This window comes from Xenopus laevis, chromosome 5L, assembly GCF_017654675.1.
Source record: "Xenopus laevis strain J_2021 chromosome 5L, Xenopus_laevis_v10.1, whole genome shotgun sequence".
Taxonomy (NCBI): domain Eukaryota; kingdom Metazoa; phylum Chordata; class Amphibia; order Anura; family Pipidae; genus Xenopus; species Xenopus laevis.
Window position 1 is genome coordinate 167079499 of NC_054379.1, and position 25591 is coordinate 167105089.

Genomic DNA, 25591 nt, shown 5'->3' on the forward strand with positions numbered 1-25591 from the left:
GTATGTGCCATTGTTTTCTTAGGATAGTTTTAATGTTATCCCACTGATTACAATAGGTAGTAATGATTCTCACAGTTTCCTGATTTGCTTTTCTCTTTGAATTCAAAGTGTCAGATCCTGGGGTTCTGAAGGCTCTAGATCGACCTTTCTTAATGATTTTGTTGCTGTATCCACTATTGCTATTGCAACTCACAGTGTGGTCTCGCTAACGCGTTTCACCTGAAAGGCTTCTTCCTTGAGGTGTTAAATAATTAAGGCACTTAACTCACAAAGGGTGAGATACTTTTACACTGAGATACTACACTATATAATCTTTTCTGTTTTCCCCGTCCTCGTGAAATTTTGTTTCTGGAGGAACACAGCAATCCGGTTTTAAATAAAAGAAGTTCCTTGTACCTACAGGTGCCATTAAAAACAAAATAATTATAAGTATAACAGAATTGTAGCAGATCTGTCAAAAATGTTCTGTAATCAATATCGTAATTGCTTTCACTCTCAAGTAAATCATATACAGATTTAATCCCCATCTTATGTTTAATACATGTGTATAAGGATGTGACATCACAGGTGACCAGTAAGGTCTTGTCATTTATTTAGCCTCCTGTTTTTCTTATCTGATCTCAGTTTGAAGTTTTCACTTCTGTGACTGGTTCTGCCATGATGTTTAACTGTAACTCACAAGACCACTGTTTTCATTATGACAAACCCTCCCTTGTTCTCAGGGTTCCTCTCAGTACCCTTAAAATGCTAACGACGGGGTAATATGAAATGCATTTCTGTGTTTCAAGAGAGGATATGATAATATATTTTTATATGACCACATTTATATGAGAACAGCCTATTCCAATGACGGACAAATGGTTATGTGTCAGAGTGTAAGAATAATAAAGTCTAATAACAAATGCCCCTATCATTCTGACTCAGCAATAACCACATGCCCAAGGCAGGAAAGGTACAGGGAGGGGTGATGTTCCTCATTTATTATTTCTCTTATTAATGACACCCAGTGATGAGAGGTCACTTTGTAAGTTACTGACAGAATTCAAGTGTCAGCAGATACTAAATGAGGCCCCTGTACAGAAGTGTTCTCTTCTTTTGCTGAGTTCCTCCCTGTGTCTGTTTTTAACAGATAAAGAACTGCAAGGCTGAGGGACAGTTGTAAGCGGGAAACTATTTTCAGTGCAATATCTGTAGTTAAGAACATCCAGTCCTCTTCCAACGTTTTGGGTTCAAGTTATATAACGTATGTATGTGTACTCCCATTTTAATCTATAAAAGCTTGTGAAAAGTGGAGTGTCTTTGGCAAAGCCTGAGGTTACACTTCGGTGTCACATTGACTGTTTTTCCCAAAGCAAAACCATTATATGTTCTTTGTTAAACTCAATAAACCTCATTCTATTTGAAATAGCCTTATCATTCCATATAACGAGGTCATAGCAATAAAATTATCAACAGAGTGTTTTTTGTATTTTTTTCCAGTTTGTCCTCCAGTGTGCGGATTCTTTGTTCAGCTGTCAAAATTACGTATCAGTTTGTCTAGTTGACAATGTTAAATTTTTTTTTTCGTTTACACTGTTACTGTATAATACTGCTATACTTGCAGACATCTACTTTGGTGAATGTATTGATGTCATTTTACACAAATGTAATTGTATTTTATACTTCTAGGCGTACTAAAGATAAACTGAGTGATATAGAGAAAAAAAGATCAAAAACTGGTGGTGGAGAAGAGAAGGTTACATCAACGAATCAATTTGAAGCACAAGTAATACAATTTAATTTAAAGTTCTGACTTTTTAAACATCCCCTATTTAGTTTTTTAACAATAACCATTACAATATTTCTATGTGGGAAAGAAAGAGAAGAGCCGCAGGGTAATAATATTAAATATAAATGTTTTAATAATCGCAAACATTATTGGCTCCAAACTTTTACCAAATGGCATAAAATATCTGTCCTATGATTTAGTTACAATTTTTCTAATTTCTGAAATTGTATACTGAAAAACAATGATTAAATATATTTATATAAGAAGTCTGCCAAAGTAATTTTTGCCTTAACATGTTAAGAGATAGAAAAATCTGTATTGCAAACTCTTACTTTTTAATTAAATGCATTACAAAAACATTTCTGTTTTGATAAGGTTCAAGGGACAATAGCTTAATTATTAATCAAAGGTGACTCAAAGTTTGATAGAAGTGACGTGCAATCCGTCCGTGAATACGGTTATATAGTTATTTATTATTTACACTATGACATGTATTCATGTAATAAGTTATAGTTAATTAGAATTAAATTTAGTTTCATGGATAGATATATTCAATAGAAGCAATAATGACTTACAGGTCAAAAAATCTTGATATCCCTCAAACAGGCCCGGACTGGCAATCTCCCTGTTTGGGCAAATTCCAGAGGGGCCGCTCTACTTCTTGTTCAAGTGGGCCGCTCAGATTTCACTTTCACTCAGTGTTTGAACAGTATTTCCCCCTCCCAGGCACCTCCCTCCCTCTGTTGCCTTGAAGGAAGGCAAGAAAAACAGAAGGGCACAACAATAGGCAGCCTGTGGGTGGGGCTTCATTACATCCAGCTCTAATGAATATGCTGCTGCCGCACGGAGTCGGGGAGGGAGCAAGAAACTTTCGGAAGAAATCTCAGAGCAGGACTTGCACAGACAGATGTAGCTGGACAGACAACAGGAGAGGCACAAATCACAGTAAGGCTGCACCCATACGGCTTCCTCTTATTCTCCCCATATATTGCTGCACTCCAACTCCTCGAAGTAATATTAGTACATGGGTGCAAGTTCCTACTATTTTGTCATTATATGGGTATGAATAACCAGTGTTTCTTACTGAGCACAGTGTGCTTTGAAAGCTTATGTTATTTTTCCCTATTCTGTGCTTAGGTTTCAGGACTCCCTGCTTCTTACCATACATAATGCACTCAGGTGCCAGCACCCCCAGTCTCTCCCTGTATATAATGCACTTGGGTGCCAGCACCCCCAGCACTTTATCAAATCTTATGTTTATGGCATGTTTTCTTTCTTACTTATTATTAATACAACAGAATCTGACTGATTTTTTCTGGAGGAACTAAAACAAGCTTAACACCTGTAAGTTGAGACAGATGGGCTTTGTTCAGTTTATTTTTGTTTGTTTTGTGAGGTCAGGTCATGAGACTTTGCATTTAACTGCATTCATTAAAAATTAATTTATATTGTAATGTACCTTTACTGTTTATTATAGGGATATTAGAAGTCACTGAGGGGTTGTTCTGTGACCATATAAAGACACAAGGCTGCAGGCTGAGTTATACAGGGAACTCTGAGTATCACTCATGTATTATAAGGGATAATGTACCCCCTACTGTAAATGATAAGGATATTAGAAGTCACTGAGGGGTTGTTCTGTGACCATATAAAGACACAAGGCTGCAGGCTGAGTTATACAGGGAACTCTGAGTATCACTCATGTATTATAAGGGATAATGTACCCCCTACTGTAAATGATATGGATATTAGAAGTCAATCTAGCTGCCAATATCTTGGATAATATTCTGATGTCCACATTTATAATTGAAATGGGTCTGAAGTTTTATGGATCTGTGTGATCTTTGTTGGGCTTGAGGATTAAGCCGATATTAGCGTCTAGCATTTCCGGGGGGCAGGCATGTCCTTTTAACATTTCATTAAATACTGTTATTTAAACGGTATCAATTGTGGGGCAAATTTTTTATAGTACTGTAGCTTGGTGGGAAGCCATCAGGGCCCGGGCTAGATTTTGCCTTTATATGTTTAATCGCCCAAGATATTTCCTCTGCTGTGAAACTATTGTTATGTAGCTCCTGGTCTGATTAATTTGTGTCTGGCCCATCTAATGGATTTATCAGCTTCTTCCATTAATAGGTTGGTAAGGGTTGACCGGAGGTGTTGAAGTTGTTGTGTAAGTTGTGGGGTGAGATTTTGTTTATGTGGGATTTTGGTTTGTTTAATTTCCTGGGTGATTTTCTCTATTTTTTCCTGAACAATTTCTTTTATGTTTAGAGCCTAATCTGATAAATGGGCCTCGTATTACAGCCTTATGGGCTGTCCATATCAGAGCTGATGATAAAGCATCATCTAAGTAATTTAAGAAATATTCCTCTATATCATTGGTAATTTGGTTAGCAATCGAGGGGAATGGTAATAAAGCTTCATTGAGGCGCATATTATAATCATTTTTGTTCCACCTCACTTATCCGCCTGTGTAATGATGATGGAAGAGTTTGACTGTAAAGATTTGAAAGCCATTTTTTCAGGGTAAGATCTATTACTCCATTTCCATGTTTTGTTATTGTTACTGTACAAACTCCTTTCCAAATCCATCATTATCGATGCGCCAAAGACATGAGTGGATGAAAAATTACCAGGGGGTGTAAATTCACTCTTTTCACTCACATTGATTAATTCATTTCAAACTTGTGGTGTGGTTTTTTTGTATCAAGTTTTTTGCATCAATGTTATATGTTAATTTTGATGATGTCACTGGTGTTACCCTATAAGAATTGCACTGCCTCACTCCCTAGTACATCTGATGAAGGGGCTTCCCCGAAATGTTACATCACTTGCAATTACTAAACATACAGGATTTATCCCACTTGTTAAAGCTTTGTTGTGCCAGTTTCCAATCTATTTGCTACAAATTGGGGGATTCCCATCCCTCGGGAGACATTAAGCACCAGGCAGAACCATAATTCTAAGGGTCAGGGTGTGCTGGTGAGTACTTTGACCTAATCTTATCTTAAAGAAGCAGTTTATTGTAAAAATGTAACTGTCTAAAAAATAATAGGCTGTGCAAAATAAAAAATACTTAGCCAAAAGTGTAATGTTGAATCCAGCATTGTTAGATTATATTTTTGGGTAACTAACTGTATTCAAAACAGTTTTTATTAGTGATGGGCGAATTTGCGCCGGAAAATTCGCGAATTTCGCACGTAATTTGCGAAACGGCGATAAATTCGCGAAACGGCACCGGCGTCTCGTTTTTGACGCCGGCGCCCGTTTTTTCGACACCGGCGCCCTTTTTTGACGCCGGCGCCCGTTTTTTACACCGGCGTCCTTTTTTTCGGAAAAAACCAATTTTGACGCCTGCGAATTTTTTCCGCGAATTTTCGCGGGTGTTTTGCGAATTTATTCGCCTGACGCGAATCGCGCAAATTCGCCGCGAATTTGCGCCTGGCAAATAAATTCGCCCATCACTAGTTTTTATTTTGTACAACCTATCTTTTTAGCCAGTTTTATTTTTTATAAAAAATGTGTTCTTGTTTGTCTCTGGATTGTTTTTATACAATTCATTTAAAAATTAATTACCCAGAGGTCTGTCTGTTTTATAATGCTTGGGCTGCATGTACTCTGTCATGGGCAGTGGCGTAACTACCGAGGAAGCAGACCCCGCAATTGCGGGGGGCCTGGGGGTACAGGGGGCCCGGTGGGGCCTGCTTCCTCAGTAGTATGCGCAGGCGCAGCAGTACCAGCCAGACAAACTTGCCTCAATGCGCAGAGGCAGACTGCCGCCTTTGGCCAATCATTAAATACGTTTTGGTTGGCGCGTCGCTTTAATTTTACACACAGCCCCGAGCAGAGCGGTTCATGTAAGTATCACACGGGGCGCCTGGAAGTTCCTCCCTGTTCCTCCAGCCTGATAAAATATTGCATAGGGAACTTCATTTCCCAGTTTGTCCTGCTGCTGGGCGGCTAGTACTTAGCATAATATAGCATTCTTCCCTGCTGATGTGTGAGGGAGCTGCCTCTGTTGAGCATTGAATCGCGTGCCCCCCCCCCCTTTCCTTCTGTGCAACAGACACTTTACACTCCTTAAAGGCGTAGCCCTTTGTAAAGACTCCACAGTCTCGTCTAGGCTGCAAGGAAGGAACATGGAATAATTTCTTTCTTCTTTTTTTCCTTTTAAACGCCATATTGCAGAAATTTTGTGAAGCAGAAGAAGGTAAGGCATTTTACTTTTCAAGTGGTAGATTTATGGCTAATCTCTAATTGTACTGCACTGGACCTTCATATCACTAACAGTAAGAGAAGCATAGGGCTGTCACAAGCATTAGGATGTTCTTTTACAATGTGAATAGAATAACTTGCATACAATGGACATTTTTAATAACTGGAGCAGTTTACATGGTCAAGTCTATTTGTGCTATATAATGTATTCTGTAAAATAGTCCTAACTCTTTCCTGGGGGCTCTGTGCCTTCGCGCTAGGACTGCCGTGCCCATTCCGTGTGGGCCACTCATGTTCATTGAGCTGCTTGTCATACTGCCTGCGCCATCTGTGCAACTCCAACCAGCGTTTCCACAGGATCTGTGAGGCGCACAGTGTGACATGCAATGCATGCTGGGAGGAGGTAGGATAGGGTGGCAGTGCATGCTGGGAGCTGGTAGGATAGACTGGCCATGCATGCTGGGAGGGGCAGGCTAGGGTGGCAGTGCATGCTGGGGCAGTCAGTGGGAGGAGCCCTTAGGTGGGTATAAGTTTGGCTTTATTCTAACAAGACTGAACTAGACTGTAGCTGGTATGATCAAATGATTTAAACTGGGGCCCCTATAGAGCAATCTGTGCAGGGGCCCCTTCCATGTTCTCTCCTGTATGTCTTTATGCTGTGAGTAGAGTTGCCACCTTTTCTGGATAAAATATATTTACCTTTCCCTATTAATAACATTGGGATCAAGTCAACCACCATTTTTACAGGCCTTCTATAATTCGAGGGTATTTATATGTGAAATTGCTACTGTGCCATCCTTATATAGTTCTGGGGTATTTATACATGGAATCGCTACTGTGCCATCCTTCTATGAATCCTGGGGATATTATACATGAAATTCTCCCACTATTTTGTGCAGAGGGGGCCCTGAAATTTTTTTGCAGGGGGGCCCTGGCATCCGAAGTTATGCCACTGGTCATGGGGTCCCATATGCTGTCTCTTTGTGAAAGTCTTGAGTTTATGTCACGAAGTGCTGGGGGCCCATAGACTGTTTCTGTCATGAAATGCTGGGAGGGCCACTTACAGTATTTGTGAACTTCTACATCTCACAAATAAGAGAACCAATTGCAAGAGGTTACCTACTGTGATATCAGTGTGAGTGTAGGACTTGGGTAGAGCAGAGCTGAATGGTAGAAGTGAGGGTGCTGGGAGTTCCCATATCCAACTTTTCATCTGTTTCACACACTAATTTATATTATATTAAGCCAATATATTTTATTTTATTTCTAAGACAAATGATATGTTGAAAGCTCCCCCCAGCCCACTATGAATGGGGATGACTTGCAGTTGTGAGGCACAGTAGTGTATTATTGCTGCTCTGAAATGATCAGGATCTAGTCTGGATTCTAGATCTGTCTTACCACTGAGTACCTATAATTTGCTGATGTACGGTTATGCATTAATGAGCAGAATGGACTCCACCATGTCAATAACTTTACAGATGAGCTAAAAATCATTCAATCACATCTCAAAGTTTTTCTGCAGATATTAATGATTGTAAAAGCTTTGCCAAACATCACAGATGACAGTTGCACAACACAGAGCAAGCAAGTATTTTATGTATTGTACACACTTTTGCCCTCCAAAAACACCCACTTCTTATAAAAAAAGGGGTACGAGCACCATACGAGTGTCAGCCTTCTGTGCAAAGTCATGAGGGATAACAACAATGCCTGATTCAGTGTAGTTTACAGGTGACAGCACTGATTAGAACAAACGAGTCTGGCAACTGGATCTAACTGTTAGCTATAAAAGGCCACAGTCCTATAGTTTAGTATAGATATTTTTTAGCTAAAACACCAGCAGCAGGCCCATTAGATTCATGACCAAATAGAGTAAATTGTTTGTAATAGTCTGGAAGTACTAAAGCAGAAGCTTGCTGTAGAGCAATTTTAAGATTTCCCAAAACTCTCTACTGTCCATGGCAAAATTTGAGGGGGACTGAAAGAGTGAATAGTAATTTAGGTGAATTTTGCAACATGCGGTAGATTTTGGCCTGTAAACATTTAGGTTGTTTCCATTACTTAAATTAGCAAAAATGTGAAAAATGTGTGAAACGACAAAAAATACACGAAAGATCAATAGACATTATAATTTTTTTTTACGCATGTCAACTTTCCTCGCTGCAAATGCATTAAAGTAAATGGATGTATAGCAATATTTTTCAATTTTTTTTTACAGTTGGCTGAATTTGGAATTTGGCCACGAATTCATGGCTGGCAAAAAATGTGCTCATCAGTAGTTGCTATACTTAAAGTAGAGTCCCCGAACGACCTCCTCCAAGCATTAGTAGCAGTTTTATTTATCTCCATAACAATCTTAAAAGAGAATGGCACAGTTACAGCAGAAAAGGCTAAACAGCCACCATTACTAGTGAGTCCCTTATTTATCCTTTCCCAGGCTCTGTATCCAGTCTTAATATAAATGATTTATGTTTACTTTTAAGCATAAACAAAAGCTGAGACCAAGAAAATTCCAATAGTTTTTATTTAGATTTATTACACACAATTGTGTAGACAATTCTGTAGACCAGCAATACAAAGAGATTACTGATCCTGAGCAAATCATTAAGACATATATTTATACTATTCCAACAGTTACAAATGACCATTTTCTAAAACTCACTGTATACATGTTAATATGTTAATATTCTGATTTGCACAATTCCATATAATGTAGTTCAAACTACTCTATAGGCATACCTATGAATGTGCCTAGGTCAAAGTTTAAATATAAACATGTAGACAACTTTACACTAATCTCCACAGATAACAGAATAATAACACCAAATCCATATTTTATAATACATACACTATAGGGGTCTGCCCCCAGCAAAATATCACCACATTTACTCTATTTCACTGATCCCTAGCAAATAGAGTCCCCACAGTCTGGCATTGCCTAGGGAATTACCCCACACTACAATCCTTGGTGGAGCACAAAGCTACTTTGACTACCTCACATTGACTATCTAGCATACTTGAAGTGCTCTTTAGCAAGAGATACCTGTCATTTTACCCAAGTTCTTTCAGGGGTGATTTATCAAGGTTTAAATTCCAAATTTTTTCCACAATTCAAATTGTTTTGCACAAAAACTATAACTATATTTTCAAAACTATATTTTCAAACGATTTTAAAAAATATAAAAATATAAAACTTCGGGATCTACAAGCTTGCAAGTTCACATTGAAGTCAGTGGGAGTTGTCCTAGACAAAATTCTAGCCATTTATTTTAAATTCAAGGTTTCTTGAAGCGTGTAAACTCACATATTTGAGTTTTTGGAGTTTGTAAACTCACAAATTCAAGCTAATCAAGTGTTTTTCCATAATTGTATGTAACTGTTTTTTTTATATTCAGATTTTTTTTTATAAATAAGCAAACATTCTAGTTTTTAAAAAAAATTATTCATTCAAAGTAGAAAATAACATCTAAAACTTCACAAATCTGATATTTGAATTTTTGATAAATAAGCCCACAAGAGAACACATCCCTCCCCCAGGGTACAGGTACAGTTCCCCATCGTGGTAATTGTTAACTCCTTATATCCCCTACTCATTAACATGACACTTTTATTGAAATTAAATTTTAGTTCACAGTATGCAATGTGTGGTGTCAAAACTTTGCCAAAAATTAACAGTTATGCAATAAATACACTGCACACCTGGAAACTACTCACTCTGCAGTAGTGGTGCTGGTTCTCAGTTTTTGTTCACGGTTCTGCACTCACACGATGAGGGGATGTTGTACCCCCCAAATGTTGGTGATGATGTTCTGCTTCGCATTATTGAGCAGTTGTATAACGCTAGTCAGACAGTCTAACAATAAGTAATCCAGTATTAAGACACGTGAGACCTGAGTCCGTAAGGATCTTTGTTGAATTACACTTTACTGTAAAACTGCAACATAAACAAATACAGAATGCACAAATCAGTACACATAACATCACACAGCAGCACCTTAAGCACTATGTAGCCATAGGTTAAAGTACTTACGGACAATTCCACCATTTAGTCCTGAAATAGTAAGAGCTCTTGTAATGTGCTCTTCTTCAGCTAAAGGCTACTCACAAAATGGAAGACAGGAAGTTCCCAGTTCAAAGGTTGAAATCCTCCCATGAAATTACACCATCCTGTAACCCTGATCTGACTAAACATTATTGCTCACTACTACCACTAGGTGTCAGCATAACCTCACATTTTAGCTTACAGAATGGCCATATTAGTAGATGTGGGCAGAACAGATGATATAAACCAATAAAGAAGGGCACTTTCCCCACTGCAGAAATTTGCAGTATCCGTGAACAAAAAGGTTGCTGTATCAAAATTTTGCTTCATCTATATAGGCACATTCTTGTCTATCAAATATAGAATATATCCCTTGGTTTTACTATTTCTGCTATATCTATGGTACCTGCAAAAGAATGAATATTGTGCTTAATGAAGGAGAACAATATATCAAGCAATAGGATTTATCTTAAATGTTCTCGTGTTTAATTCAGGTTGAAGAAAAATAATATAACATTTAGGGACAAATATACAGCCCAATAATCCAGCACTAGAGGATAAGATGGCAAATATCTCAACAGCCACCATTCTACTCCCCTTACTGCTCAGGTATGCAGGGACAAATGCCACCCACACACTACAGAACACCAACATACTGAAAGTGATGTTTTTAGCCTCATTAAATCAGTCGGGGAAATCCTTGGCTAGAAATGCAGCAATGAAACTTAGTAGGGCCAATGTTCCTATATATCCAATAACACAAAAGAAAAGGGATACAGATCCTTCATTACACATTAAAATAACTGTGTCCATTTCTGAAAATGTATCAGCCTCAAAAAAGGGTGGGTGAGAAGCCATCCATACAGCAGAGATTACAGATGAACCCAAAGTGCATATTATAACTAACACAATGGGCACTTTGGTTCCTACATACTTCTTCAGCTTGCTCCCAGGCTTAGTGGCATTGAAGGCAATAATAACTGTGAGAGTTTTAGTCAGTATAGAAGAAACAGAAATAGTAAATACAATTCCAAATGTTACTTGTCGGAGAAGACAACATATTTGTGTTGGGCGTCCAATGAATAATAAAGTGCAGAGGAAACACAACATGAGAGAGATGAGGAGGATACAACTGAGATGTTGGTTATTAGCTTTTACTATCGGAGTGCCCCAATATTTCACAAAGATTCCCAAAACTGTGGAAGCTGTGATGAAGAAGATCAAGGCAATGGAAGTAAAACTGCCTCCCATCGTGTCTATATAGGAAAGGAAGTTTACAGCTTTAAGGAGACATTCAGTTCTCTCGGTATTAGACTTCTGATACTCAGTACATCTCACACAATTTGCTGCATCTGAAATACAACATATCAAGATGTTAAAGAATTAAAAAAAAACAAAATAATAACACAAAGACAGAAAAATTAAACCTTTTTCAGTTCCCCATGAAATAACTGTAACACAATATACTCTTTGGGTAAAACGTGGAATTCATATTTTATGCAGGCTACCAATCTGGGATATTCCAAGATATTAATTGTGACAGAGACAGAGCGCCATCAGTATTATAACTCTTTAAGAAGGAGACACAGACATTATTTGACAAACCATATTACAGGAACTTGAGTAAATAGTAGAAAGAAATAGCAGGTTACTTAAGCACACTAGGTCATGATATAATCATTGTTTCTAAATATAATACCACAAGTAACATCAGTGGCATAGGAGGCAAATAAACTAGGTTTAATTAGACATATGCATAGTAGAGACTAGAAGGTCACTTTGTGTGGACTTAGATCAAAATCCAAACATAATGCTCAAAGATATTAATACATTGAAAACTGCCCAAATGAGCACAACATGGTCTAACCAACAAAATGGAGGGACCCATAGGGTTACGTTCCCCTATGGTCTAAAAGATCCACATGGTTGGAAATCACCTTGTGCCTAAATTGGGAATAGATTTGGCTAAAAAGGTGCCATTGATATGCAAGGAGTATGAAAGGCTAAGCTGCCATGTGCTCAGTTCTTTCCAGTCTCACTTCAGTATGGAGTGATTGTTCCTAGGTGGGGCTCTTGTGGGAAAGGCCCCAGGCTACTGAGAGAAGCCACAAGGGTGGTGATGTCCATGGTGGGCTTGGGGAAAAGGTTCCCTGTGAAAGAGGCTGGGATGTGCTCACCAGTTCTGTGTGAGCCCTCCGTGAATTTTGGCCTGAAGAAAAGTTATTACTGTTGAGTCCTCGGTGAGTGATCTGCCTGAGGTAAAGGTATTAGAATGGCTCCAGCGTGGGTGTCCCCTGTTTAAGAACAGGTGTTGTTCATGGGCCTGCAACATGGGAGCCACTACCTCTGTCCAATAAGGGGAGTATTTGGGCAGGTAGTGCTACCTGGGAAAAGTTTAAGAGCTCTTGGGGGAAAAAGGGGCTGTGACTTGCTTTGTCCACCCAAAGTGGACTTTTCCCTGGTAAGGACTGTGCCAGGATAGGGAAACTGAATCCACAGGGCAGGGGTAAGTGAATTTTCATATTTGCCAGTTATATAAAGCTTATTTGTTTTACTGCATTGGTATGTAGTATTTGTCTCCTAGCGGGACATCTCTGTGTGTATCTCTGGAGCCCTGCCATGGAGAGAAATTCTCAGTACCCTCTTATTTAGCAAAGGGGGATTCAGGACTAGGGATGGGCGAATTTGACCCGTTTAGCTTCCCCAAAAATTCGCCGCCGGCGAAATGTCGCAGACGCCCATTAAAGTCTATGGGCGTGAAAAAAATTATTCCGCGTGGCGAAAATGTTTTGACGCGCGTCTTTTTTTTTTAAAGCACGCCGCTATACAAGTCTATGGCTGTAATTTTTTTCGGTGAAAAAAGGTGCCCATCCCTATTCAGGACCTGTGGATGGTAAGATATTACTAGTGTATATCCTATAATATAGGTGGTGGTCAATATAGGGTTACAAAAGAATACCAGGAAGGCTCCAAAACCTTAAAAAAAGTATTCAGTAACATCAAAGGAATTAACAGAGTTGAGGAGGAAAGTGCTTTTGAATTTTTTATGAAATCATTTTATTTTCAATTAAATACTTATGTTTATCTTGACTCAACTCAAACCCAATGTTTAACATACTCAAACCCAATGACTGTTTTGGGGGAGAATTTTCTATGAATCAACATGCAGATGTACCAAACACTATAGGGGAAATGTAATTAAATTTGATAAATGAACACATTTGCACACAAATAAGAAAAAAAACTTGCACGTCACAATGTAATATTCTTCATTAGACTTTTATTGTATTTTGAATCTTAATTGCAAACTCATAAAAATCGGGAAAATCAATTTCTGTAAATTAACTTGTTTGATCGATTGTAAAAGTCATCAAACATTTTTGGAGCCAGGTACAAATTCTTATAAAGGGCACATAAGGCAGTGTTTGGCTTGCTGAAAATGATTTATGTGTGTGTTTGCATGGGGAAAATAACTGCTAATAATAGTAAATACCTGAAATACTCCTGAAAAAAAGTGAAAAACAGATTTTTAAAAATGTTTTTCCACATATTTGTATCTCTGGCCTTCAGAAATAAAATTTTGTCTACGACTTACCTGTTGTGTTGGACATTTCTCCATCTGCACACTTGATACAGTCATAACAACACAATGGTTTTCCTTCTATTTTAGATTTCCTGTATCCTGGGGAACAGGGTTCATTGCATTGAGATGTAGGAATCTACATGTGGCAGATATAAAGATTATTTAGCCTGTGGGCTAAGAATGGTTAAACCATGTAAATATGGCTGTATAATTTGCAAGCTCTGTAAGAGTTAAAATAAAATGGGTTTATAAATAGCTAATTATGTGATTAAAGTATTTCTGACAATAAACAAAAATTGTTTCCTTGTGCAAGCAATCCAATATCAATATCGATATCAATCAATATCAAATCCAGTTCTCAAGTTCACATTAGCACATTCTAAAAATCACACCACAGTTTTTTGTTTCTAATGGGAAGCACTGTTTACCCTAATTTTTACTCATTTACATTAGGGACCCTGTACTGGTGATAGAGGGGAGTCTAAGTGTCTCCTCACCTTCCTCTAACCAGTATTTACTAACACAGTCAGTGCTTTATTAATGGGAGGAGCTGCAGGTCTCTCTGCTCCAAAAACAGGTGGCAGAGACATGTGGATGCAGCCTACAAAGTGCACAAAAAAGCTAATTGGGACCTTTCTTTGCACACTGCATCCTACACTGTAAGTGAGACCTATGGTGGCTTGCAACTGTTATTTGTATTTTGCACCTTGCTTGCCCCATGCTTAATAAATTACTTATCAGTCCTCGTAAGCGTGACAAATGCAGATAGTGCTGTATTCATGGGAAACATGCAGTTTTGGAAATCAGAGACCTGCAGCAATTAAAAAAAGTTCAAGGTAGGACAGAGCATGAAAGCATGGCAATTTGTGCTAGTTCTTTAGGCACTTTCTTAACTATTTACCAATATTTGGATCTACTTTTTTTTTACAAATCATATTTTTCTCAAAAAATTCATGTTTTTTATTTTTCTAAAATTTCCATCATCGAATAGGATACTTGAAGTTTTTCATTTCGATGGTCGAGTTTCAAAGTTTTTTGTACTTTGAAATTTGCACCTAAGTGTAAAATGGATGAAAAACTTGAAAACAAATTTTGCCAAGAAAAAAACAGTAGAGGTCCCATAAAAGTCAATTGGGAACTGCACTGATCATATTTAACCATTAAGTGTTTTAGACAATATCGGATTTTATTTTGCTTGCAATTGTCCACAAATTTATTGAGGTTTTATGGGTTATTCATATTTTTTCAAATAGTTACTTGTTCTGTTCATACTTTTTTTTACTCTGATATTAATTGTTTCAAAAAGCTCTAATATTACCAAAATTCAACCTTTAATAAATGGACCTCTTAAAAAATGATTCTAATGATGTTAGGCAAATGTGCTTAACTGATTCTGGGACTGCAGGTCACCTAAATCATTACAACCTACTGGTTACATATTCTAGGAGGACCTCAATATTCTTTTCTTCTAATAAAGGGCAGTAAAATGATTTGCCCAGGCCAGGGGCAACCATTCCTACATATACATGAATTTTTTAGATTTTTTATAACTTTGGCAGCATCCAGTGAATTGTGATTTTATAAAACTTGTCTCGGATCTTGCACATTCCCACAAAGCAACATTCCCCTAGAATTCTAAGCATCACTGCTTCCCTACAAATCAATACAATTTGTTTGTCATAGTAATCCTAAACATTCCAAACCCTTTTCAGAAACAACTGTTAATGTTACATAATTAACATAATGTTACATAATTATACAATTTTTGAAAGATCAAAGTCTTTTGAAATAGTCTGGATAAATGGGATGTTAACTTTATGCAGTGAATCATAGTTTTGGGGTTTGGTGATGAACTAGCAAAAAGTCTGTGCTTGTCCCTTCTATGGACATATTTTCCCCCTTTATTTCCAACACCCCTCCAGCTACATTACAGTACAATACACATACACACATTTAGAGAAAAATTATATAATTGTTACCTTTTTGAAATAAGGACCCCATACTTCATCTCTTCTATTTATATAAAACTGTTTTTCACTGTTTAATAGATAAAATTTCCCAACCTTTTGTCTCATAACTTGACCATTTTTCAGGAAAAACCACTTGAGTATATCAAAAGCAAAAGGGGGCTCTCCATTGTCATTAAAGAAGACGGTGTCACCAGTAGATGTTGTAAAAGTCAAATTACGGATGTATTTATTTAGCTAGAATAGGAAATTTAATAAAACATGTAACGCTGCCTCGCAAAGAATCTTTCTTAATGGGATTCTGTCATGATTTTTATGGTGTTATTTTTATTTCTAAATTACTCTGCTTACTTTTTACCATATAAAATGTATTTCCTAATCCAACATTTTTTTAGTTGTAATATTAGTGTGTAGGCGCCATCTCAGGTCATTTTGCCTGCTCATGTGCTTTCAGAAAGATCCGGTGCTGCACAATGGAACTGCTTTCTGACAGGCTGTTATTTTTCCTACTCGATGTAACTGAATGTGTCACAGTGGGACCTGGATTTTACGATTGAGTGTTGTTCTTATTTGTACCAGGGATCTGTAATCTGATTACCTTCCCATTGTTATGCTGATGGGAAAGGAGGAGGGTGATATCACTCCAATTTGCAGTACAACAGTAAAGAGTGACTGAAGTTTATCAAAGCACAAGTCACAAGACTTGTTTGCTCTTTTTTAAAAAAAATTGATTTCAGCACAGAAGTCTGCTGGAGCAGCACTATTAACTGATGCATTTTGGAAAAAAAAACCATGTCCATGACAGTATCCCTTTAAACAAAATATATACATAGTAACATAGTAAGTTAGGCTGAAAAAAGACACATGTCCATCAGGTTCAACCTTTTTGTTGTTTTTAACCTGCCTATCTGCCAGTTGATCCAGAGAAAGGCAAAAAAAACCCATCTGAAGCCTCTTCAATTTGCCTCAGAGTGGGAAAAAATTCCTTCCTGACTCCAAAATGGGACTAGTCCCTGGATTAACTTGTACTATGAGCTATCTTCCATAACCCTGTATTCCTTCACTTGCTAAAAAGCCATCCGACCCTTCCTTGTACCTATCTAATGTATCAGCCTGTACCACTGATTCAGGGAGACAATTCCACATCTTCACAGCTCTCACTGTAACAAACCCCTTCCCAATATTTAGCTGGAACCTCTTTTCTTCTAATCAGAATGGGTGACCTTGTGTCAGCTGGAAAGACCTACTGGTAAATAAAGCATTAGAGAGATTATTATATGATCCCCTTACATATTTATACTTAGTTATCATATCACCCCTTAAGCGCCTCTTCTCCAGAGTGAACATCTCCAATTTGGCCAGTCTTTCCTCATAGCTAAGATTTTCCATAACTTTTAGCAGCTTAGTTTCCCTCTGGAACCTCTCTAATACTATAATGTGCTGTAATGAGCATTGGAGACCAAAACTGTATGGAATATTTTAGATGGGGCCTTACCAGTGCTCTATACAGTGGAAAAATGCCCCCTCTTTCCGTGAATCAATATCTATTTTAATACAGCTCAAGACCTTATTTGGCCTTGATTCTGCTGACTGGCATTGCTTGCTACAGCCAAGTTTATCATCTACAAGGTCCTTTTCCATATTGGATTTGTCTAGCACAGTCCCATTAAGGGTATAAGTGGATATTGTTACATCCCAGGTGCATGACTTTACATTTATCAACCTTGCATCTCATTTGCCACTTAGCTGCCCGAATTGCCAGTTTGTCAAGATCCTGTTGCAAGGATGCCACATTCAATACCAACACTGAATAATTTAACAGAAATCAGATCCTTGAATGTCCCTGTAGTTTTTAAAAAAAGCGTAGGACCACAACTGTAAAAATGCTTGTCACAGTTAGTAATTAGGTATTTCTTAAGATGCAAATGACTGCATGTAATCCTTACACTATACACACACACATATTACAATCATTTTTGAATACCTACAAAACGTGCCCACTAGCTCATTAAAAAAACAACTAAAAGAAAAGAACTAACATAATACATTGTATAAGCATGTACAAATATAGAGATGGGAAGGTTAGTTGGAAGAGGGGTGATTATAGGCTAGGGGGGTTTCCATGATGATAATTCTATAGATTTTTCCAAAATTGAGGGGTATCCCCAGCAGGGAGGCCTGAAGCAGTGGCTGAGAAACTTAATGGCTTCTTAGAGTGAGATTTGGGTTAACGACCTAAATAATCTTGAAACATTGGCTAAATAGCTGATACACGTTTGTTCTATATTCTTTCTGTCCTGCAGCAACTTAGTGCCATTATATTGTAAAGAGGCAGGTGGGTAGGGTTCTATTGAGCCTATAAATTATCCAGGGTTGCCAAACCTTTTATTTATCTGTAATAATGCTGATAAGTTTTTCATTAGTAAATCTCCTGTCAATCTTAATATTAAACATAGCAGGGGATCTCCAGTATTTTGCTTCTTTCTGGCTGCTAGGAAGATATGGTTTAGGAGTTTTTTTTATTTTGCGGACCACTTTAGGAAGGGATTCCATAAGACCCAGAGTATTGGGGGCATATTTAAGGCTTTGGTTTTTGTAGGGTTTGTTACTAGTCCAGAATGTCTACAATACTTTTTTATAAATTAGGTAATGATGTAAGTGGCTGGGATATAAGTATTGTTACATCATCTGCAATTAAGCTAAGAATATGTAGGATCCTACCTAAAGGCCATAGATATATAGGTAACTTCCTATGGCTATTGCGAAAGGCTCTATAGCTATATCAAGGGGCAACCTTGCTGTGTGCCCTTTTCAAGACCTAGTTTTAGTTTTACATTAAATACAATTATCTGAAATACTATCTATGTAGTGTAGTGTAGTACTAATCTATGTAGTGTGTAGAACCAGTGGATTATTTTACAGTGAATTAACTGGGCTTTTGTTGCTATAATATAATTTTGCCCTAAATCGCTTTGCCTATTAGCCTCTTTTAGAGTCTGCAAGAATACGTTTTGCTTAATTGAGTCTAAACATCTTAAGATTTCCCCATCTCCCTGGATTCCACATCAAAATGCAGGCTTGCATCTCTCTGAATAATGTCTTTAAATTATCTCTGAATATTGGTGTTGGTGATGGCTGGTCTTAAGTAATCTGAATCTGCCTTTATTTAGGACAGGATTGGGTTGTAATTTAACTAGTATGTTTGGGAAGGTTTTACATTGATATCTATAGAATTGATAGCACTTGCCTTTCAAAGAACACGTTACAGCAACTAAACAAGAGAGTTACTGATTTAAATATAGACTGAAGGGTCTCTGTGAATGGCCATGATTGTGGACTGGACAGTAGGGGCCATGTTTATCTGTTTTGGAGGGTCACTGAGGAAAGAAAAGCATCCTCAGCTTCTCTTGATAGCAATACTAGTTTTGTATTTATATAATTTAAAAACATGTTTTAAATTGGTAGAACTTGCCTACTTTAGAGGGACCATGTCTACTTGATCTGTATGGATAAGATAAAGCAAGAGATTCAAGCTTTTCATAAGATATCTGACAAATATCCTGGAATCCATTTTAAGCTAAGGGAAAGATTTATCAAAGACCGAATTTTGAAGTTATGTGAATTTTTTTAACTCTAATAAATTCACAACTCGAATGGGAAGTTATTTTTGAAAAAACTTGAATGTGTAATGTTTGATCGACTGTGAAAGACCCGGAAATACGAATCTAATTCAAATTTGAGTTTTCTTCAGAAAAAAAACTTGAATGTGAGGAAGGCAATTAACATTGTCAAATGGTTCAACTGACCTCTGCCATTTACTTGTAAATGAATTTGTCAGGTTTTAGGTGGTGAATATAACAGTTTCCAGGGTCGGGGTGTGATCAATCTCACATTCTGATTCTAATTCCAGTTGGTGATTTGACCCCCCAAAAAAATTGAATTCAAATAACCATTCGAATTTTTGAGCTAAAAAGCTCAAGCAGAATGTCGGGACTTCATCCTGTTTATGGAACACAGTTTAGTGGGCAATTAAGGACTCTCAGGAGAGCTGAGTTTTGCATGAGATATTTGATAAATACACTTCTAAAAAGTATGAATAGAAAGCCTCAGAGGATCAGGTAGTTAGTAAACAAGGAAATAATTGAAAACTTTTGAGTGGGTAATATTCTACATATTGTCATTAATACCTGAACAGAGAAAGCATCGTTAGTCACCTGAGAGCTAATTACTGATCAATTATATTGCATCATCTTTTTTCATACTCCAAAGTGATTGTTTTCTGATCCAGCAAATAAACATTTATTGTTTAAAGACCTGTCACCCAGACACAAAAAGCTGTATAATAAAAGTCCTTTTCAAACTAAACATTAAATCAAATTTCTATTTTTTATTAAAGCATTCATAGCTGTTGTAAACTCTTTTAAAAATCTCAGCTGTCAATCAAATATTGTCTGCCCCTCCTCTATGCCTAGGCATAGAGGCGGGGCAGACAATTACTTTCACTTTCCATTCAGCACTTCCTACATGTCACTGCTCTCCACATATTCCCCCGTTGTCTTTACCATTTAATTGTGTAGCCAGGACATGGGGATGGACATCGGGTCCCCCATTCTGGTGCACAAACAAGATTCTGAGATGATACAAGACTTGTCTTAATAACAGTGTGCACAAAATGGCTCCTGCCTGCTTGTTATAATTTTGAAATCCCAGACTGAAGGAAACAAGATTCAAATAATTTATATAGTGTAAATAAAGTTCATTTTGCTTGACTGATATGATAAAATAGGATTTTGAATAATCTTTTTGATTGACGGTCCCCTTTAAGAACCACTGGCGCCCAACTGATTTATTCAACCTGAGAGCTATAGTAAACTTCAGTACCTTTCTTCTACCGATGTAGTAAGGGCCCTTCTGAGTTGCAGAATTGCTCCTCACATGGCTGGGTTAAGAGCAGGTAGAAGACAAAACACAGTGTCCCCTGTTGGAAGGGAACAGCACTGCATTTACCAATTGGCTTTATGGTTTCAGCTTTATTAATCTACTTGAATAGATCTTGTTTGGGATTTTAGCACCTCTGGATTACACCTATAGAGGCAAAACAGGACAGATAGACACCAGTGTTATGAATAACACCCTACCTGCCATGGCTTTATTTTTGCTGTCAAAGTTTTTAATTTGTTTAAGTGTTGGTTAGTCGGTGGCTGAGCAGAGTAGAGATTGTGCAGGGCGTGTGCCAGTGCATAGACTGCAGTGTAAACTCTATAAGTGATTCTGTAATTTAGATTCCAATACAGTGATACATCTGCATTACTGAGACTCTCATTCCCTGTGCAGTCTTTAGCCACTTCACCTTTGTAATGTACAAAACTGACATGTCTTGAAAAATTGCAGTCAAATAAAAATGCCCAGGTATATAGAGTTAAATCATCATCATCTTGGTAGCGATTAGGAGAAAATCGACGGAAAAACTGCTCAAAGCCGGGAATCTCTCCTTCCTGTATTAACAATGTCAAAGATCCATTGAATGTGGTTTTAATTTCTTTATGTCTGAAAGTCATAACTCTGGGGGAAAAAGACGACATTATCCAAAAATGTTTTGGGAGTCGATATCTTGTAAATAGATATGTAAAGGCAAAAACATATTTTGTGCTTATATACACGACAATCACATGAGCAGATGTTTTCCTGATTGGCTGGAAAAATTCTTCTGTATAAAAGTATCTGAAATCTATTTCTCTAAGTACAACAGTGAAAGCTAAACAGCCCCCATAACTGGAAAGTGCTGTACTTATCCTTTCCTGGGCTCTGTATCCAGTGTCATCATCTGATATAATGAGTCCGACCCATTTCCAGCCAAAGTGCTTCAGTATCTGCACAATCCCATCAATTTCTGCCTCCTCATTGGGGATAGTTCTGTAGAATGATGGAAACTGGATCCTGTCATTGAGTACTGGGTCTGTGGTGCTGTAACTGATCTTAAATATAAAGAAGGAAATGTATAGATGAAACTTATACTATCCAATGTACTTCAGAAAAATCATACTAAAAACACATTTTATAAATTAGTGGATAAAATTTCTCTTCTTATAAAAAGGTATTATTAATATAACAGAAATGGAGGCCCCCCAAAAAACTTAGAAATATAAAAAGGATACTTTTTGCAATGCCCCCCCCCACAAAGATAGTTTTACAATTCCGTTTGGGAGATTATTTAATTGCCAGTATACTTTGGGGAAATGTATCTGATTAAAGGAGAAGGAAAGGCTAAAATTAAGTAAGCCTTATCAGAAAGGTCTATACAAATACACCAGTAAACCCTCAAAGTAATGCTGCTCTGAGTCCTCTGTCAAAAGAAACAGCACATTTCTTTCCTTCTATTGTGTACTCATGGGCTTCTGTATCAGACTTCCTGTTTTCAGCTTAAACCTCCAGGGCTAGGGCTTGAGCATGCTCAGTTTGCTCCTCTCCCTCCTCCCATCCCTGCTGTAATCTGAGCTCAGAGCCGTAAATGAGCAAGGAGAGACTCAGGCAGGAAGTGATGTCACACCAAGCTAATATGGCAGCTGCTATCCTAAACAAACAGACAGTGTCTAGAGCTGTTTACTCAGGTATGGTAAAGCATTCTACGTAATAAAAATAGCATTCTAGCTTGCACTATTGGGGCTAATCTGTTGGCAATAAACTGTCTTGGAGCTTTCCTTCTCCTTTGTGTGGAGTGTAGCTGCAAAGTTAGATTTGTGGGAAACTAATAGATCTTTAACCTTGAAGATTTGGGTACACATGAGCTATATGAATAAAGCTGATTTTTTATTACAGGGAAGAGTGTGGATCCCATGCATTTCCAAGCAATTTTATTTTCAAAAACTTTGGTGTGTATTTGATAAGAGTGTGTTGGCAGTAATAAGAGGCTTAGGAGATGATGAGTGTAAGAAAAAAAAAGAGGTATATAGTTACATTGAATACCATATGCCCAAAGGGGTTAAATGATAGGACAGAGCTGACACCCTTATGGGGCTAGTTCACATTTGAATTAAAGGGATTCTGTGACGGGAAACAATTATGTTAAAATGATCTAATTACATAGCTATTTGACATCAATTCTGTGTGTTGTGTGACCCCAAGCTTGACAAGTTGGGCCAGAAGAGGGGTGTTTCAACTGTTTTAAGGAATTACCAAAAGAGGATTAACAGACTATTTAATTACTGCAGCAAAAATCTAAATCCTCCTACTAGAGGGTTTTTAGCAAGAAAATAATCAGATTAATATTTGGCAACATGACAAATGTGGCTTTAAAAGAAACACGAGCCTCAAAGAGTTTCTCCTTTCGTTAGTGGCAGCCTCCACTGAAACCAGTCTAGGGGAAAATAATTCAGACACACAAAATGCAGATCTTTTAAATTTAAATGTATTAGCTTTGTTCTTGCTTTCCTTGTAAAAAATGGCCGACAAATATTTCCTAAGTTGCGCACTTATTTATGAAAGTGAAATCAGATAAAGACTGAGCTTCTCCAGGGCTCCATATCAAAAGAAAATAGTAAATTATGGATCTACTTGCCTGTGGGTATCTAAACATTGATGCAATTTGGGCAAGGCAGAATTTTGTGCTAGAAGTCACGTCTCCCAAGTATCCCACTAACTTTGCCTTCTGCCAGCAATCATAATTTGGAATTTGAATTCCTGCTCCAGACATTATGGCCAACATATGGTAGAGAGTTTTCACTTCATTTGCACAAGAGTCATATATCTTGTATCCCAGGGAAATATTCGGTAAAATCTTTGAACTGTTATTTATTTCATCAACTGCAAATTGGAAAGCCAGATAATGGCGATAGTTTTGGAACGTTGGGCTGGTGGATATATTTACCTTTAATTAATTTATCCAAATAAATCGTATGCTGTAATACAGAAGTAGCTCACAGGACAATTATTTAGTGAAGACAATGATGAATCAAGAGGATCATTTTGTCTATTCAAATAACTACTGACAATCAATGTTTTTTTATCTAGAATTTCCTTATCTCCTGCTTAATACCACAAACATTCTTAATATATGTTTCAAATATTTTTTTGTATTGAACAATAGTAAAAACATGAATAACAGTTATATTTAAGAGGCTGCTAACAAATGAGCATTATTTAAATGTGACATTATCCTGCCACCTTTTCTGAACTTTCAGAAAACTTTAAGCAGGAGTAATAATACAGATTTCCAAGTGCTAGCATAAACAATAAATGAATTAAGAAAAATCATAACAAGTGTGATTGTAATTTTGATGTTTCACAGACATTCTGGAAAAAGGCATTTTGTGCAATCGTGATTTGTTAACATGATTCATATTTATTGTTTTTTTTATTTAAAATCAATACAATTAAAATAAAATTAACAAAATTATTTAAAAAAAAATTAAATTGAAAATTGTGCCACCTAAACCTATCAAGATGCCATAGCAGTCAAACAAGTTGAAGTTCAGGGTTTCACCCACTTTCTATTAGTTTCTATGGGATCTTTAGAAGTTCATTGATCATTAAGTGACAGTTAGGGGCTGATTCACTAAGCTCGAGTGAAGGATTCGAATGAAAAATACTTCGAATTTCGAAGTATTTTTTGGGTACTTCGACCATCGAATTGGTTAAATTCGTTCGAATTCGAACGAAATCGAACGAATCGAACGAAAAATCGTTCGACTATTCGACCATTCGATAGTCGAAGTACTTCCCCTTTAAAAAAACTTCGACCCCCCTACTTCGGCAGCTAAAAGCTACCGAAGTCAATGTTAGCCTATGGGGAAGGTCCCCATAGGCTTGCCTGTGATTTTTTGATCGAAGGATTTTCCTTCGATCGTTGGATTAAAATCCTTCGAATCGTTCGATTCGAAGGATTTAATCGTTCGATCGATCGCAGGATTAGCGCTAAATCCTTCGACTTCGATATTCGAAGTCGAAGGATTTCAATCCGAGGGTCGAATTTCGAAGTATTTTTAACTTCGAAATTCGACCCTTAGTGAATCGGCCCCTTAGTGTCCACCATTTGTTAAATACGCCTCTTGAAATCTGATATCTAATCTGACCCTATTTAATCACAGTGAAGCCATTAGATATTTTCTCAGAAATACGAAAGCAATTGCGAATTTATTTTAAAAAAATGTTAGTGTGGAAAATATTGCCATCAAGTTTTGTTACTTTTTTTTACATTTGTGATTATTTTACTGTGGTCATGCAGATATTGATAAATATGACCCTGAGCAACAACATTCATTCATATAATTTCAACTAAAGGTATAGGATCCATTATCCAGAAAGCACTGAATTACTGGAAGGCCGCCTCCCATAAACTCAATTTAATTGAGTTTAATCAACTAATTTTCATTTTACAAAAAGATTTCCTTTTTTTCTATAATAACAAAGCATTAGCTTGTATTTGATCCCAACTAAGATATAATTAATGCTTTTGGATTCATTTAATATTTAATTGGTTTTTAGCAGATTTAAGACAAGGTGATCCAAAGACGCATTATCTGGAAAACTCAGGATAACAGTTTTAATTGCAGTGCTTACTTAGAGATAAATTAGCTGTGGTTTCAGCACTGGAATCTTGCTACTACCAGGTTTTTGAAAATCCAATAAACTTTAGTTTCTCATTATCTTAGTCACATGTTCCCTGTTAATACCCCACATACCTCATTGCTTTATGGTGTCATTACCCATTATAGTTGTATGGTGAAATGTTGTGTGAACACGTATATGCTTCTCTAGATATTTTTAAATCATTTCTCACTGGCTGATACAGCAGTGCTTTTCTATTGCTGGAATTATTTTAGCCATTTAAACAATACACTGGTGTAATTATGATGATTCTTTTCCCATATTTCACCATATTACACTTGTAGTATGTCCATAGCTTTCAACATAGGGAGAGGACAAACCGAAAAGTATTATAGAGCAGGCACTCAAATAAAGGCAATATTTCACCAAGTAGTAAAAAAGTAAAATAAAGTAAAAAAGGTTTATTG

At 37.1% G+C, this 25591-nt stretch overlaps 1 pseudogene; it reads right to left on the reverse strand.

The window, feature by feature from the left end:
* Positions 1 to 10453: 10453 nt before the first annotated feature.
* LOC121393959 lies at positions 10454 to 25263 on the reverse strand (annotated as a pseudogene).
* Between the last annotated feature and the right edge of the window lie 328 nt (positions 25264 to 25591).